Consider the following 17,893-nt stretch of genomic DNA (forward strand, 5'->3'; position numbering starts at 1 on the left):
GGGCCAGGAAAGGGGTGACGGGGCAAGGACATGGGTGACGGGGCCAGGACAGGGGCGACGGGGCCAGGACAGAAATGACAGGGACATGATAAGGGTGACATGGCCCGGGTAGGGGCGGCAGGACCAGGACAGGGGTGACAGGGCCAGTATAGGGTTGACAGGGCAAGCACAGGGGTGACAGGGCCAGGATAGGGGTGACAGGGCCAGGATAAGGGTGACAGGGCCAGGATAAGGGTGAAAGGGCCAGGATAAGGGTGACAGGGCAAGGCCAGGGGTGACAGGGACATGACAGAATAGTGGTGACAGACAGATGTGTCTTACCGGAGTCACTGCTGCTGGCTGCTGCTGTTCCACTCCAACCTGTTGGGATCTGCTGCTGGTGGAGACTTGGCATGGCTGACTCTCTCAGGCTGGAGTCCTGCTTCCTCTGCCCGTCCGCATCCCTCCCCCCTCCTCAGTCACACACCGCAGACCTCGCGTAGCTGCCGGGCACTGTGGTAAGGGGAGACTGGGAGTGACTGGTTATCCCCCAGGAGACGCTGCAGCTGGAGGAAGGAGGGGGTCATAGCATGCACGCGGCGCACACTCCACGCTTCTTAGCTGCAGTTTTGTGGGGCACCTGCCGCTGTGCAGGTTCCGTAGAGGCAGTACGGAACCTGCACAGCGGCAGGTGCCCCACAAAACTGCAGCTAAGAAGCGTGGAGTGTGCCAGAAAGTGACGCTCCTCCACGCCAGAGAGCCCCTGCTGAGTATGCTGATGTGGGGGGTCAAGCACATAGTGAGCCGGTGCCCAATCTGTCTGTATGGCATACCCCCTCACACACCCCCATACCTCCCAACTGTCCTGATTTTCGCGGGACAATCCCATTTTTTGGGGTCTGTCCCGCTGTCCCACCCGTGGGCCGCAGTGTCCCCCGGTGGGGGGGCAGTTGGGAAGCTCCTGAACTCGCTGTTCTGCTTAGCAGAGCTGCGGTGAATAGACGCTGTGCGCATGCGCACAGCGTCTATTTAGTGGAGACAGTGGGAAAGGGGGCATCAGGCGGTACGGATTAAGGGGGGGTTCCGGCAGCAGAGCCGGATTAAGGGGGGGGGCAGGGGGTATGTACCGTGGGCCCCACAGTTTTAGGGGCCCCCCCGGCTGGAGTAGCTCTGTCCCAGCTCTGAAGCTCCCCGTCCTGCCAGCAGCAGCATTGTGCTACAGTCAGCACACTCTGCTGCGTGTTGGCAGGTCTGTGGTGGTGCAGGGAGGCAGCAGCCTCCCTGCTTTCTTCTGCCTGTGCGGGTGTGTAGGGGGGAGTGACCAGCCCCTCTGGATTTACCCCTAGCTGAGGGGCCAAAATCCCCTTAAATAAAAATATCCGGAATTTGCATAAGGGGGCGTGGCCACGCGGTCCGCGATTAGGTCACGCCCCCAAATCCCCAGCAGTCACAGCAATGAGATAGGGGCCCCCGTCTCAAGTGCCCTGGGCCCCCCGGACTCATAATCCGCCCCTGGGGGCATGCCAGCAGCTCACAGAGCGCTGGGCATGCCCCCTCACTGACGAAAATGGGGGCCCTCCCGTGAAGCCACTCCCCTTTTTGTTGGCCACGCCCTTTTTCGCTGCCTGTGTGTCCCTCCTTCTGCCTGAAGAAAGCTGGGAGGTATGCACCCCTGCCTGTGCCATGCCCATACCATCTGTTTCTGCTCCTAGTCTCCTATAGATTTGCCCAGATCTGTTACTCATTTGACTAACTCCGCCCAGTGTTGTGACTCCGCCCAGCGTTAGCAAATGAGTCACAAAGTCACAGATCTGGGCTATTATATAGGAGACTGGTGGTCAGCAAAATTATGCACTGTCCTACTACTATATATATACTGCGCACAAAAACTTAAATGCACCACAGGTATGGATGGATAGTATACTTGACGACACAGAGGTAGGTAGAGTAGGAGCCTATTGTACCGTACTGCTATTATATACTGGTGGTCAGCAAAATTATGCACTGTCCTACTACTATATATATATATTGCGCACAAAAACTTAAATGCACCACAGGTATGGATGGATAGTATACTTGATGACACAGAGGTAGGTAGAGCAGTGGCCTACTGTACCGTACTGCTATTATATACTGGTGGTCAGCAAAATTATGCACTGTCCTACTACTATATATATACTGCGCACAAAAACTTAAATGCACCACAGGTATGGATGGATAGTATACTTGACGACACAGAGGTAGGTAGAGCAGTGGCCTACTGTACCGTACTGCTATATATTATATACTGGTGGTCAGCAAAATTATGCACTGTCCTACTACTATATATATACTGCGCACAAAAACTTAAATGCACCACAGGTCTGGATGTATAGTATACTTGACGACACAGAGGTAGGTAGAGCAGTGGCCTACTGTACCGTACTGATATTATATACTGGTGGTCAGCAAAAGTATGTACTGTCCTACTACTATATATACTGCGCACAAAAACTTAAAAGCACCACAGGTATGGATGGATAGTATACTTGACGACACAGAGGTAGGTAGAGCAGTGGCCTACTATACCGTACTGCTATTATATACTGGTGGTCAGCAAAATTATGCACTGTCCTACTACTATTTATATACTGCGCACAAAAACTTAAAAGCACCACAGGTATGGATGGATAGTATACTTGACGACACAGAGGTAGGTAGAGCAGTGGCCTACTGTACCGTACTGCTATATATTATATACTGGTGGTCAGCAAAATTATGCACTGTCCTACTACTATATATATATATACTGCGCACAAAAACTTAAAAGCACCACAGGTATGGATGGATAGTATACTTGACGACACAGAGGTAGGTAGAGCAGTGGCCTACTGTACCGTACTGATATTATATACTGGTGGTCAGCAAAATTATGCACTGTCCAGCTACTATATATATAATGCGCACAAAAACTTAAAAGCACCACAGGTATGGATGGATTGTATACTTGACGACACAGAGGTAGGTAGAGCAGTGGCCTACTATACCGTACTGCTATTATATACTGGTGGTAAGCAAAATTATGCACTGTCCTACTACTATATATATACTGCGCACAAAAACTTAAAAGCACCACAGGTATGGATGGATAGTATACTTGACGACACAGAGGTAGGTAGAGCAGTGGCCTACTGTACCGTACTGCTATATATTATATACTGGTGGTCAGCAAAATTATGCACTGTCCTACTACTATATATATATATACTGTGCACAAAAACTTAAATGCACCACAGGTATGGATGGATAGTATACTTGACGACACAGAGGTAGGTAGAGCAGTGGCCTACTGTACCGTACTGCTATATATTATATACTGGTGGTCAGCAAAATTATGCACTGTCCTACTACTATATATATACTGCACACAAAAACTTAAATGCACCAAAGGTATGGATGGATAGTATACTTGACGACACAGAGGTAGGTAAAGCAGTGGCCTACTGTACCGTACTGCTATTATATACTGGTGGTCAGCAAAATTATGCACTGTACTCCTATATACTACAATGCAGCACAGATATGGAGCGTTTTTCAGGCAGAGAACGTATAATACTGGTGTTCACTGGTCACTGGTCAGCAAAACTCTGCACTGTCCTCCTCCTATTTAATATTGGTGGTCCCCAGTCCCCACAATAAAGCACACTGAGCACAGATATTTGCAGCACACTGAGCACAGATGTGGAGCGTTTTTCAGGCAGAGAACGTATAATACTAGTGGTCACTGGTCAGCAAAACTCTGCACTGTCCTCCTCCTATATAATACTGGTGGTCCCCAGTCCCCACAATAAAGCACACTGAGCACAGATATTTGCAGCACACTGAGCACAGATATGGAGCATTTTTCAGGCAGAGAACGTAGATATTTGCAGCACACTGAGCACAGATATTTGCAGCACACTGATCAAACTGAGAGAACGCCAGCCACGTCCTCTCCCTATCATCTCCAATGCACGAGGGAAAATGGCGGCGACGTGCGGCTCCTTATATAGAATACGAATCTCGCGAGAATCCGACAGCGGGATGATGACGTTCGGGCGCGCTCGGGTTAACCGAGCAAGGCGGGAAGATCAGAGTTTGCCTCGGAACCGTGTAAAATGGGTGAAGTTCGGGGGGGTTCGGATTCCGAGGAACCGAACCCGCTCATCACTAAAATTTACCTATATGTTTTTAAAAAAATGTACAAGAGAAATTATGTATTCAAGTGCTTTTACAATAAACAAAAGAAAGGTAGGTTTATCAGGTCAGCGGATTAAGGTGGTCATTCCGAGTTGTTCGCTCATTGCTGTTTTTCGCAACGCAGTGATTAGGTGGAAAATGCGCATGCGCATGGTAGGCAGCGCGCATGCGCTAAGTAATTTAACACAAAACGTAGTAGTTTTACTGAAGCTCGAGCGACGCTTTTCAGTCGCTCGAGTGTTCGTAGTGTGATTGACAGGAAGTGGGTGTTTCTGGGTGGCAACTCAGCGTTTTCCGGGAGTGTGCTAAAAAACACAGGCGTGCCAGGGAAAAACGCAGGAGTGGCTGGAGAAACGGGGGAGTGGCTGGCCGAACGCAGGGCGTGTTTGTGACGTCAAACCAGGAACTAAACGGACTGAGGTGATCGCAATCTAGGAGTAGGTCTGGAGCTACTCAGAAACTGCAGAGAAATATTTAATAGCAGAACTGCTAATCTTTTGTTCGCTATTCTGCTATGCTAAGATACACTTCCAGAGGGTGGCGGCCTAGCGTGTGCAATGCTGCTAAAAGCAGCTAGCGAGCGAACAACTCGGAATGAGGGACTAAAACCACACACATCTAAAACCTACAACAGACGTATTAAATACTAGAGATGTGTACAGAGTTGGAGACCCATATGTTTTGGTTCTAAATCATCGGTGTCTTTTGGTTTTACAAAACCAGCCTCAAATGTTGGGCTCAGTTTTGGATTTGGATCTTGGTGTCTTTAAATATTGCTAAAACTCAATAAAAACAGCTAAAATCATGTAAGTTGGACCTGTTTTTGTATTTGTATTTAGAATAATGTTCTTAATATCAATAACATTAATTTTCAGTCATTTCCAGTCAATTTTGCCCACCTCACCATAAAGGCATGAAACAGCACCTGAAATCACGAGAGAGACTTACTGTACATGTAATCCAAAACATGAGATATGGGGGTCTTTGTACTAAGCCTTGAAGAGACATAAAGTGTATGGTGACAAAGTACCTACCAACCAACTCCTGCCATTTTTCAAACACAGTCTGTAATACGGCAGTTAGGAGCTGATTGATTGGTTCTTTATCTTCATCCACATTATCTATCTCCACAGCTTATTACATAATGCCATCAGTTTTTAAATCATAGTTCCAAACTTGAGGAAAGGCCTGACTCAGGACTCATTTCATTCAGATCCCCAAAAATCCGAGCTAGAACTCTGTTCTACTGGGATCCATTAAATTGTGGTGCATTTGGTTTTTGTAAAAACGGAACCACTTATCTTTATTAAATACTCATAAAGCTGTAAGTAGCTGGCATTTCATTAAGGAACCTAGTCAGTGGAAAAGGAAAAACATTGTGAAGGAAGAACTAGTCTAGAAAGAACGTATGCGGTCAGCATACCGATAGTCGGGATCCCGGCTGTCACAATACCAATGCTGGGATCCCGATAGGGCCACCATACCACCGCTGGTATATCGGCGAGGTCCTGATCCCCACTCCATGGGTGTCCACGACACCCATAGAGGGAGAATAGAACCTGTGGTGAGCATATCTCGCCACCGAGGCCAGCAGCGTGGCGAGCACAGCAAGCCCACAAGGGGCTTCTTTGTGCTCACCCTCTGCCAGCATCCCACTGCTCAGGATTCCGATGTTGGGATCCTGAAGTTCAGCATCCCGGGCGGTGGGATCTCATACCGAACCCAGAAAGAATAGCCTAGATTAAAAGACAAAAGTTTGTAGAGAAAATTTACCTAAATTTCTGAGCAAAAACTGGTGTGTTGTAATCTAAATTTGCTAATAAAAAATAATGTATGCAGGGTTGCAATGAACAACAGATTGTCAGCATTTAAAATTTGGTTTGGTGAAGACCAGAAGTTTGAAACATATTGGAAGAAGGGGCACTATTCTTGTATACAGCCAGAAAACTCCTTGGCTCCACTGAAGCAAGTCCTGTCTCCTGTTACATCTGGGGTTTCCAGTCGGGCTCATAACACAAGGTTATGAATGACAAACAGTATGTAATTGAGACACACAATCAGATTTATAAAGTAAAACATATATTGACAGCAGTTTATTAAAAGAATAATGTGTATCAAAAGATATACTCAGTTTTAGTTATGCTTCAAAGCAGTTTTAGTTAAATCAACTTCTTAACACCGAGTGTAGTTTGCTCCAGAGAGCCCCTCCCCTTTTCTCCTATACCTGGATGATCAAATAAATATACAGGTACAGTAGTATTGCAATCTCTACTCAAGGCTGGTGTGTGATCTTACAAGCCCTTTTTAAACCTTATGGGGAAGTCTATGACCTCCCATTTAATGCATACAAATGTATAATATGCGTATATTTGTGCTCTTTTCATTGATACCAATAGGAGGCAGCATTGCCTAAATTATGATTACTGGCAAAGGGTTAGAGCAATTGAGCATTGTTCTATTCACAGGAAATGTATAATTGCAACATATTTTGATACAATATTATATGTTCAAGGCTTCTTGCTAAAAGCAAACAATGGCACACAGTCTTATATTATGTTAGTCAGAATATGAAATTAAAGCACATTCCATTTACAATCAGAATATGTTTCAAAGAGCACCTTCTAACACCATCTAATTTACTGTAGGCATGTAAAACGGGATGTAGTTATGTGACTGGCGGTCTGGAGACCAGCAGTCACAATACCAACGACTACATTCCGCCCCCTCACACAGTGCCGTAACTAGGCATTTTAGCGCTGTGTGCAAGAAACGGCATTGGCGCCCCCCCCCCCCCCTATGCAAGATAGAGGCAGTGCGTGCCGCAGGCGCGTGAAAAATATAGGGGCGTGGCTTCATGGGTAAGGGGCGTGGCCACAAAATAATACCAATTCATACTACAATTCACAGTAGTCTCCATTATTCAAATTATGCTGCACAGTTTCGCCACTACACCAGGTAGAGCCCCTTTTACACATTACAGCAGACAGTCCCCCTTTTTACACATTGCGGCAGACAGCGTCCCCTTTTTACACATTACAGTAGACAGAGTCCCCTTTTTACACATTACGGCTGACAGCGTCCCCTTTATACACATTACGGCAGACAGCGTCCCCTTTTTACACATTACGGCAGACAGCGTCCCCCTTTTTACACATTACGGCAGACAGCATCCCCCTTTTTACACATTACGGCAGCCCAGTGGCAAACGCAGGATTTGCATGGGGGGATTTCCAGAACTGGGTGGAGCCAAGCACGGGGGTGGGGACTGAGGTGACCCAGTATATGCTGGGTCCGTAAAACTAGTGTGTCTGTGTGTGTATATATATATATATATATATATACACACTATATATATACACACATATATATACCGCATATACACACACATATATATATATATATATATATATATATATATATATATATACCTATACACATATACACATAGCATATTAAACATGCATACATATATATATATATATATATATATATATATATATACATACAGTACACCTATATATACACATGTATATATATCATATGTGTGTGTGTTTATATGTATGTATATACATGTGTATATATGTATGCACATGGATATATATGTACTATAATTAAAATAAAGTAAACTTTTATTAAGCACTTACAAGTGCCACCAGGAAGACAGCAGGCTGCAGAGGACACTAGACAGCCATTAATAATACTCAGCTCGCAAAATGCAGCAAAAAAGGTGGGGGGTTCTGGGTGCTCGGAAACCCCCCCTGCGTGCACCACTGTGGCAGCCAGTCCCCGTTTTTATACATTGCGGCAGACAGAATAGATAGAGAGATAGATAGATAGATATATACTTACTTACCATCTCTCCCCGCTGGCAGTTAGGCTCCTCGGTGCTGGCAGATCCCGGGCAGGGGGGAAGGAGGAGGAGGGAGGGGGACTGGAGCCGCAGCAGCACTATGTAATTGGTAGAGGCGCCGCTGCAGCTGTCCCTCTGCTTCCGCATTGGCTGCCCGCCGCCGCTGTGAATGCTGGGATAAGCGAAGCGCATCCCAGCATTCACAGCAGTGCCGGGCAGCCAATGCGGAAGGAGAGGGACTGCTGCAGCGGCACCACTACCAATTACATAGCGCTGCTGCGGCTCCAGTCCCCCTCCCTCCTCCTCCTCCCCTGACTCCGGTGCTGCTGCTCTCCTCCCCTGCCTCCGGCTTCTCCAGCGCGGCGCAACCAGCACAGCATAGGCGGCTTGTAATGAGTCAATTTGACTCATTACAAGCTGCTGGCCGTTGCGCCCTCAGGGCAACTGCGCTGTGTGCCAGGCACACCTGGCACACACGTAGTTTTGGCGCTGCCCTCACAATCCCCAAAGTCGGTATGCCGATTAACAGGGACTATTCTCACTTGTGGGTGTCCACGACACCCATAAAGTGGGAATAGCGCTCGCCCCCCACTGCCGGGTATCTAAACGCTGGCGTCGACATGGTGACCGGCACACGATACCAACCCTGTAAAACAGTACAATATTGCTGCAAAGTCTGATAATAGCCACATCACTGTTATTTACCCATAATGATACAATCCACTCTTGACTTTTGTCAGATATACAGTATATTAGTGATAATGCTGTTCATCACCTTTACATATACCTTGTCACAGCATTTAACTATAAATATAACTATAATAACTTGTTTTTATTTCATATATTATGTTTGCTTAACATAATTGCAGCAAGCTGTGGTAAATAATTTGTAACTCTGTTAAAAGTAACTTTAAATTAATTGATTAAAATTATTTAACAGCGTAGCAAAATCAAAAAGTTAACTTTTTTGATATGACACCTATTAACTCAGGGTCCATATTAAACCTCCCTATCAGTAGTGTAGTAAATAGTAGGAGCTATATATCCCAATATATGATTATCATATCTCTAAATGGTATCCATTTACAGTATATTTAAAATTTTAGCCATGCTTTGGCCTTTAACCGTACACGTACAAATACTAGATACAGTATGAGCAATTTGGATTACCTGGAATCTGAACCAATTAGAACTTCCAAGATCTGAGTCTACCCAAGCCAAGACTTGAGGTTTCCCACCAGGCTTGGATTCCACATCAAGGCAAAAGTCATCCTCCCTTCGTCTGATTCTCATGGGTTTTGAATTCTATATAAGGGCGCCGCTTCCGGAACTCAGCGCCATTTCACTCTGCTGTGTGATGTGCTGTAAATTGTCTGAGATGTGTGCATAGTCAGTGTATACAATTGGCACACTTCTGTTTGCTACGCTGTACTCTGCTGTAAATTGAGCTGTGTGTACAGTCAGTGTATCCAAGGGGTACACTGCTGTGTGCCGTGTAGTACTCTGCTGGTTAAATTGGCTGTGCTGTTTCATCTAAAGTGGCTGAGTGTTCATAAGCAGCACTACAGTGTGCATTGTCAAGTAAAAAAAGGAGGAAAAAAAACCTGTGTGTCGTACCCCTATGCATTTATTCTTGTACATATTAAAATAAAAGCCCTTTGAATTGCCGTAGTGAGAATTGAGCTGTGAAGTAAAATTTTTTATATATTCTTCTACTGTTTGGTGTGCTTTACCTTACTGCACTTTGAGGGTCATTCCGAGTTAATCGCTCGCTAGCTAGTTTTAGCAGCCGTGCCAACGCTATGTCGCCGCCCACTGGGAAATGTATTTTAGCTTAGCAGAGGTGCGAACGCATGTGCAGCCCAGCTCTGCAAAAACAGTTTGTACAGTTTCTGAGTAGCTCTGAACCTACGCAGCGCTTGCGATCACTTCAGCCTACTCGTGTCCGGATTTGACGTCATACACCCGCCCAGCGAACGCCCAGCCACGCCAGCGTTTTTTCAGACACGCCTGCATTTTTGCAAACACTCCCTGAAAACGGTCAGTTGACACCCAGAAACGCCCCCTTCCTGTCAATCTTCTTGCGGCCGTCGGTGCGAAATCTTCGCTAGAATCTGGTCAAAACAACAAATGCCTTTGGACTCGTATGTCGCACGTGCACATTGCGGTGCATACGCATGTGCAGAAATGCTGATTTTTAGCCTGATCGTTGCGCTGTGAACAACGGCAGCTAGCGATCAACTCGGAATGACCCCCTTTGTTCAAATCCCTGTGACTCCACACAGTTTGAACTGAGCTGCAAATTAATTGAATATATATATATATATATGTATATATACAAATATATACATATATATTGTGACAAGAACACTGGGATAGTGTTTGAGGGCAGGTATATTTGTCCCAGGTTCTTGTCTTACATGTTTTAGAAAATGTTAACTTCTAGGAAAAATGCTTTTTGTTTTGTCTGAACCTTTTCAGTTTGCTGTAAAAGCTGGGTAAAGGCTCTGAGAGAGAGATAAGGCGAGTTCTAGACATTGGGCCCAGTTCGGGTCTTTGGCCTCACAGAGGGCTAATCAGGGTTTCAGCTGTGTAAGAGTGATATAGTGCTTCTAACCTGATTAGTATGGGCAGACTGCCTGGGAAGGCTGCAGGATCTGTGTGTGAGAGACACGCTTTCTGATGCAAGTAAGCTATACAGTATGTACTGAAGAACTCTGTGTTTTGTTTAGTGACAGTTAGGAACTGTTTAGTTAGTGCCGGACAGGCAAGGTATTTTTATTTTTGGGGTTTGTTTTATTTTCTGTTTCAATAAAACTGGCCGGGGTCAGTTGTACCAGAAACTGGACTTGTGTTGTTCCTCAGCTGCTGCGTGCTGCCATATTCCCCAGGAAAAGGCACCTTGCACCCCTACAGTGTTACAACTTGGTGGAGAATGCGAGCAGGCCGTTCTGCGCATAAGTGAAAGCAGCAGCTTTGTGAGGCCTGCAGAAAACGGTGGTTTATGCAGATACAGCCCAGTGTGAAGTTACTGAGACTCACCCCTGAGGGTTTGATATATGTCCTGGGTGAAAGTGAAAGCAGCTGCAAAGCCGCCTGAAAAATCTGTTGACATGGAGGATCTGCTTAAAGCCTTGCTGCAAGCTACAGCGGCTCAGCAGGAGGCCAACCGACATCAATGGTTAAAGTGGGACTGGTCCCTACCTTGGTGCATGAGGCCATAATAGGGAGGGATTTTCCTCATTTTTGGAAACTGTGGGAATCACGGTTATCAACAGATCTGAGAAGTAAAAAGCCAGTTGATAATACCGGTGATTTTATGGATGTACGTGGGTCTTCGGAACTTTCTGGCCCTTTGCCTTTTGCTAGTTTGGCTGGGGAAGTGACAGATGGGGAGTCCAGTGAGGACCCTCTTGCCGGGAACAGGGACATAGTAGTTAGAACTGAAAGCGTGCCTGACCTGGAGGTAAAGAAGGATCTGTTTGCGTCTGAACAGTTAAAGGATCCTACCTTAATAAAGGCTAGAGAGAATGTTAAGATTGTTAATGGGGAACCTGTGGTACCAGGTGACAGGGTTACGTATCCCCACATGGCCATCTGTAATGAGCTCTTGTACCACATTGTCAAAAGGGGTGAGGATGTGGTGGAACAGCTGGTAGTTCCCCAGCCTTATCGGAGAACGGTACTAGATTTAGCTCATAGTCACGTTACCGCAGGACATTTAGGGGCAGAAAAAACCACTGAAAGAGTTTTACAAAGGTTCTTTTGGCCAGGGGTTTATAAAGAAGTGTCTGAATATTGTTCTTCCTGTCCTGAATGCCAGTATCATGCCCCTAGACCCCATTTCAGGAGCCCACTAGTTCCCATGCCTATTATAGAGGTCCCGTTTGACAGAATAGCCATGGATCTCGTGGGGCCCTTGTTAAAGTCTGCTCGGGGCCATCAGTATATCCTGGTAATTATGGACTATGCCACTCGATATCCTGAGGCTGTCCCTTTACGCACTATCACAACCAAGGCGATAGCTAGGGAGCTGGTGCAGGTATTTAGTAGAGTGGGAATACCAAAAGAAATTTTGACTGACCAAGGTACTCCATTTATGTCAAGGATCATGAAAGAATTGTGCAAGTTATTTAAGGTCACTCACCTCAGGACGTCCATCTACCATCCCCAAACTGACGGGTTGGTGGAAAGGTTTAATAAAACATTAAAAAGTATGTTAAAAAAGGTTGTTGAGAGAGATGGGAAAAACTGGGATTGTTTGTTGCCCTACTTGTTAATGGCCATCAGAGAAGTTCCTCAGTCCTCTACGGGGTTTTCTCCATTTGATTTGTTGTATGGTAGACACCCTAGAGGGCTGTTGGATGTTGCCAAAGAGACGTGGGAAGGACAGCCCACTCCTTATAGAAGCGTTATTGAGCATGTAACACAAATGCAGGATAGGATTGCAGCCGTGGTACCTGTTGTCAGAGAGCACATGGAACAGGCCCAAAGTGCTCAACAGAGGGTCTATAACCGGAGTGCCAAAATACGGGAATTTGCTCCTGGAGATAGAGTTCTTGTTTTGGTACCCACTGTGGAAAGCAAATTCCTAGCTAAATGGCAGGGTCCATTTGAGATTAGGGAAAAAGTGAATGAGGTTAATTACAAAGTATACCAGCCGGGAAAGAGAAAACCCGAACAGATCTACCATGTTAACTTAATCAAACCCTGGAAAGATAGGTTGTCTCTGTCAGCGGAGCCTTGCCCTTCGGTGTCTTCACCCCGGTTGCTTCCCGCAGTGAAGGTGTCAGAGACATTATCAGCTGATCAGAACAATCAGGTTAAAGAATTTCTCATCCAAAATAGGGAGGTATTTTCAGAGCTGCCTGGCTGAACGACCATAATAAAACATGACATTGTCACAGAACCAGGGGTCAGGGTTCATTTAAAGCCATATAGGATTCCTGAAGCTCAGCGAGAAGCTATTTCTAAGGAAGTTAAAACCATGTTAGAACTTGGAGTCATAGAGGAGTCTAACAGTGAGTGGTCCAGTCCCATAGTGCTCATCCCGAAGCCCGACGGTAGCATACGCTTCTGTAATGACTTTCGTAAGTTAAATGAGGTGTCCAAGTTTGACGCATACCCCATGCCCCGTGTGGATGAGCTTGTAGAAAGGCTGGGAACAGCCAGGTTTCTCACCACATTGGACCTGACCAAAGGTTACTGGCAAATACCTTTATCTGATAGCGCCAAAGAAAAAACAGCCTTTTCGGTTCCGGAGGGGCTGTACCAGTATAAGATGTTACCCTTTGGGTTGCATGGGGCTCCAGCAACCTTTCAACGGGCGATGGATAAAATTTTGAGGCCCCATAGAAAATATGCAGCTGCCTATTTGGATGATGTGGTAATTCACAGTACAGACTGGGGGTCACATTTGGTTAAAGTACAAGCAGTACTGGACTCAATCAGAGAGGCAGGGTTAACTGCTAACCCAAAGAAGTGCTGCCTCGCAATGGAGGAGGTCAAATACTTGGGCTTCACCATAGGCAGAGGTCTGATTAGGCCCCAATTGAATAAAGTTGATGCTATTCAAAACTGGCCTCGTCCAGTGAATAAAAAACAGGTAAGGGCTTTTTTGGGAATTACTGGGTACTATAGACGGTTTATTCCTAATTTTGCGACCACAGCGGTGCCGTTGTCAGACCTTACCAAAGGGAAGCAGTCAAATGTGGTGAAATGGAACCCTGATGCAGAAAAGGCGTTCCAAGCGTTAAAAGTGGCTTTGTGTTCACAACCGGTGTTGATAACACCAGATTTTTCAAAAGAATTTGTGGTACAGACAGATGCCTCAGAGGTAGGGATAGGTGCTGTGCTGTCCCAAACCAGAGATGGGGACGAACACCCTATCATTTATTTGAGTAGGAAACTCAATGAGCATGAAAAAAGGTATGCCATTGTGGAAAAGGAGGCTTTGGCCATTAAGTGGGCACTAGATACCTTGAGATATTACCTCTTGGGTAGACAATTCAGACTAGTGACAGACCATGCCCCTTTAAAATGGATGTATGTAAATAGAGGCAAGAATGCTCGTGTAACTAGATGGTTTCTAGCGTTGCAGGACTTTAAGTTTACTGTCGAACATAGACCGGGAACACAATTTGCCAACGCAGATGCATTGTCTCGCATCTTCTGTTTGGGGGCTACAAGTGTTCCGGCCCCTAGGTCGAAACAGGGGAGGTGGATATGTGACAAAAACACTGGGATAGTGTTTGAGGGCAGGTATATTTGTCCCAGGTTCTTGTCTTACATGTTTTAGAAAATGTTAACTTCTAGGAAAAATGCTTTTTGTTTTGTCTGAACCTTTTCAGTTTGCTGTAAAAGCTGGGTAAAGGCTCTGAGAGAGAGATAAGGCGAGTTCTAGACATTGGGCCCAGTTCGGGTCTTTGGCCTCACAGAGGGCTAATCAGGGTTTCAGCTGTGTAAGAGTGATATAGTGCTTCTAACCTGATTAGTATGGGCAGACTGCCTGGGAAGGCTGCAGGATCTGTGTGTGAGAGACACGCTTTCTGATGCAAGTAAGCTATACAGTATGTACTGAAGAACTCTGTGTTTTGTTTAGTGACAGTTAGGAACATCTTATGTTTAGTTAGTGCCAGACAGGCAAGGTATTTTTATTTTTGGGGTTTGTTTTATTTTCTGTTTCAATAAAACTGGCCGGGGTCAGTTGTACCAGAAACAGGACTTGTGTTGTTCCTCAGCTGCTGCGTGCTGCCATATTCCCCAGGAAAAGGCACCTTGCACCCCTACAGTGTTACAATATATATATATATATATATATATATATATATATATATATCTTTGTATATTTTCCCAATGAAAGAGAGGTGGGGTTTTTTTTGAATATATGGTTAGTCACATCATGTGTTATAGTTGTTTAGAAAGTATGCAAACAATTTTGATAATGTATTTTTCTTAATATACATTATTTTAAAATTATGATAGAGAAGAGTTTTGAATTCTTGAGTAGCAACATGTGTGTGTTGTTTGAATTGTTTTATTTAAAATGTAATGCTTCATATACATTTGCAGCCTCCAAAAAGTCACAAACAGCTTCTTGGCCAGTCTCCCCTCCTACTAATGCTGAGGATGCTGATGATGCTGGTAAGTACATTAACATTGGGTGTGTTTTCATATCAATTTGGATACAATATTAAATATATGTAAAAAAAGAATCAAGTAGCGCTCAACAATCAAAATGTGAAAAACATTTATTTTTTTATATATAAAATATAATGATGATTGCAACAAAACTCCCGGGAGTGTAATTAGCACAATACAACATGAAAATACCATATCTCTATACCGAGATTGAATGATAATTTTCTTTTAGCTGAATAAATATTCCTGTTAATTAAAACATGTAACCCCGAAAATCTCGTTCTAAATATACTGCAACAAATGCTTGATGATTGTTTAAAATTAATTAAGGGTTTGTATGCAATGCATATAACTCACTTGGTCCATGAATGTCCCGAACAGTCCTAATTATGTATGACTGAATGATGATTCCAATGATTTTATAATGAGAAGTCCCTTTGAAGTTGTGTTCAAATGAAAATGAGAACAAATGAACTGTATCAGATCTCAAGCCGCTGTAGTGGTGACGGGAGGGAAAGCCCGGAGCGGTGTTAATGCGGTCAGCCGCTAACCCCTGCACGGGGGATGGAGAGCAGTGCCTGTGGTGGCCGCCGGGCTGGATGAAATGCAGCTGTACAGGGCTGTGAAGCAGCTGTAATGTCCGAACGGCTGGGTGTTACCTTGCTTGGCACGATGTAAATCTGCTCTCAACAAAAGCGGCTGGCCTGTGCTCCCACGGGCAGGTCCGATTGAGCCTCCCTGAAGTCACCTGACGTAGAGTGGAGAAGATGGTATGTCCACAATGTGCTAGACGGGCTGCATGTTTGAAGCCGACTGGGCTGTAATCAGCGATGATGTTAATTGTGCCGGCCGCACAGGGCTTCAATTCACCCGCCGGCGTGTGTGAGAAACGGATCGGCACTCTGACAGCAGCTGATGGATGATATGCTGTGTTGACAGCAATTGTGGTAGACTCGTCTCCTGCAGAGGCTCCGGCTGAGCCTCACTTTAAATGGAGCAGGAGTATTAGCAGTGAAAAACACCTGTATGCTAACGCGTTTCAACGCCAGCAGGGCGTCTTTTTCCAAAGGCAAGTATATACAATATTAAATATGTTTCTTTTTAGGCCCATCCACACACATGTTCCCACCACAGAAATGCAGTCTTGGTGTGTCTTCACGGCCAGTACACATCACAGCACCACGTCGACGCATGTCGGAGGTATCAGCCGTCCCACCAATGCAACTCCTTGACAGCCCGCAGCCATTGTCACCACATTCGCCACACCTGCCTGGTGAGTAAAAAAAAAAAAACATACTTACACACACACACACTTTATCATAAGTCAAACATTGGGCTCAATCTTCAAAGATGGAATTTCTATTTAAGATGGAATGTTGGCCATAGCAACCAATCAAATTCTACTTATCATTTATGTTACAACTTATAGTATAAACATCTTGGAATGGAATTGGTTGGTATGTGCAACATCCAAGCTTAAAAAGAACACCCATCTTAGAAAAACTACCCCTTTGTAGTTTCACAGTTTAAGGCAGCAGCTTAGTAACAAAGTGGGGATGTAAAAAATGTACCGTTAACAAACTTATCATTATGGTATTAAATTATTTAAACTAAAATAATTGATGGACATATGTTGACCATAGCCAGCAAACAAAATATAAATATAATTTTGCAAATTATTGACCCAAACAAATCAATAAATATTCAGTGTAGATAAGTACAACATCCACTAATTAATAATTAAAGTAACTTAACATTTGTAGCCAGAAGAAACATAACACATAGGATATTCTTCATTAGTTAATAAGCTTATACTTACACACAACTGGTCTCTCATTTCAGGGGAACCCATTACTCACCCAACTCAGCCAGGCCAAGTGCAGGAACCTGACAATGAAGATACATTCACTTTAAATCTCACAGCAATACCATTGTCTGACCCAATAACTACACATTTGTCTACTCTGCCCGCTCAAAAGGACACTACAACAGGACATACGCCCGACCACACCACTATGACAGTCTCAAGAACAGGCTTTTTGGGACAGCAGGTCCACCCAGCAAGCCAATAACTTAGATTGTTTGCGTAGGCAAATCCAATTTATTGCTAGTCTGGCCCATCCCATCCCAAGATTATGCAGAAGCAACAGAAGACAAACCACAGAACTCACCAGAATGACTAACACCACGGAATTAATAAGGACAGACAATAATAGGATGCTAGACACATACCAACGAATCATGGATGAGAATCACAGGCTCCATCAATCATACCTGCAGATATTATTTGCAACACAAAACACACAAGAGAGCATGGTCAGAATAATGGAAACCCACACGACAGCCACTAGACACTTGAATGTCGCTCTGACTACCTTAACCCAGCATCTCTGTCATCAATCTGAGCAAACAAGTACCAGCTTAACCAGGGGCTGATTGGGATTGAACACCAGCATGGGAAATTTATGGAAGCACCCCAAATGGGGGCGGGGTCTGTCAAGGGGAGGGGCCTGTCAAAAGGACGGGGTAACTCCTCAGAGGTCCTGATTCTGAGATAGACACAGTTGGGGCCTCCTTTGCTTTACGTTATGCTAATGTTTACCTGCAACTTTATGCATATGCTGCTACAATGCCCTTCCCTGATGTGCATCTGTACATACACTTTCAGTGTCTCCTGACACTGCTATCGTGCCTTTAATCTACTTC

This window comes from Pseudophryne corroboree, chromosome 9 (assembly GCF_028390025.1).
Source record: "Pseudophryne corroboree isolate aPseCor3 chromosome 9, aPseCor3.hap2, whole genome shotgun sequence".
NCBI lineage: Eukaryota > Metazoa > Chordata > Amphibia > Anura > Myobatrachidae > Pseudophryne > Pseudophryne corroboree.